The 767-nt window shown below is 63.6% G+C and overlaps 1 protein-coding gene across 1 annotated transcript in view; it reads left to right on the top strand.

Annotated features, from left to right (window-relative positions):
- Window positions 1-767, top strand: part of LOC113215194 (tight junction protein ZO-1) — an 11862-nt gene that overhangs the window by 283 nt on the left and 10812 nt on the right. The window lies entirely within an intron of this gene.

The following is a 767-nucleotide window of genomic DNA, read 5'->3' as shown; positions in this document are numbered from 1 at the left end:
CCCCCCCGCCCCGCCGCGGCACCCTGCTGGAGGATCCCTCCATTATTCTGGGGGCGTAACGCGTCGCCCATTGTTGTGGTCCTGGGTGGCACAGCGCAGCCAGCAGCCACAGCAGCCCCTGTCCTCGCGGAGGGGGCAGAAGGACCCTCCTCTGCTCCCCTCCTCTGCTCCCCTCCTCCCCTCACCTCCCCCTGCCTCTTGCATTGGCCGCTAACTCTGAAATATGGAGCCCTTTTACCGCCGTGCCACTCAGGTCAGCTCATGGGGAGGGGGGGGCGGCGGGTTAACGTGCCAGGTGGAAGCGGGGGAAAAGGGGGGGGGGGTCGGGGCGAGCCCTGTCGCGGTCCGGCAGTGGTGCCCTCGTACAATCTATCAGGCTTGCGAGCGCGGAGGGCGGAGCGGCCGTCACCACGCGGAGTAAGAGGGGAGGCACTCGGCCGCGGCGACGACAGCGCCGCCGTCCGCCACGCCGAAGTATGTTACGAGCGTGTTTTTATTATCATTATTTTTATTTTTACCAAAACGAGTAGACGATTTTAAAGGCGCGGTCGTGCACCCCTGGAGGAGGTGCACACGTGCAGGCAGGTGCACCACCATCCCCCAACAGCGCTCACAGTTGGCACAGTTCGGACTGGGGGACCCAATAATCCTAATAAATTTGAGGCCATCTCTCCTCGTTGATGGGGTGGCGGGGCGGCGCGGGGGGTGAGGCCAGCTTCATGGAGGTGGCAGAGTGGGGTAGCGCGGCTTTCTGCTTGTTTCCTCTT

Source organism: Frankliniella occidentalis, unplaced genomic scaffold, assembly GCF_000697945.3.
Source record: "Frankliniella occidentalis isolate FOCC.00 unplaced genomic scaffold, Focc_3.1 Scaffold105, whole genome shotgun sequence".
Lineage (NCBI taxonomy): Eukaryota > Metazoa > Arthropoda > Insecta > Thysanoptera > Thripidae > Frankliniella > Frankliniella occidentalis.
Note: the sequence above shows the minus strand (reverse complement) of the source record. Positions and strands in the feature narration are given on the sequence as shown.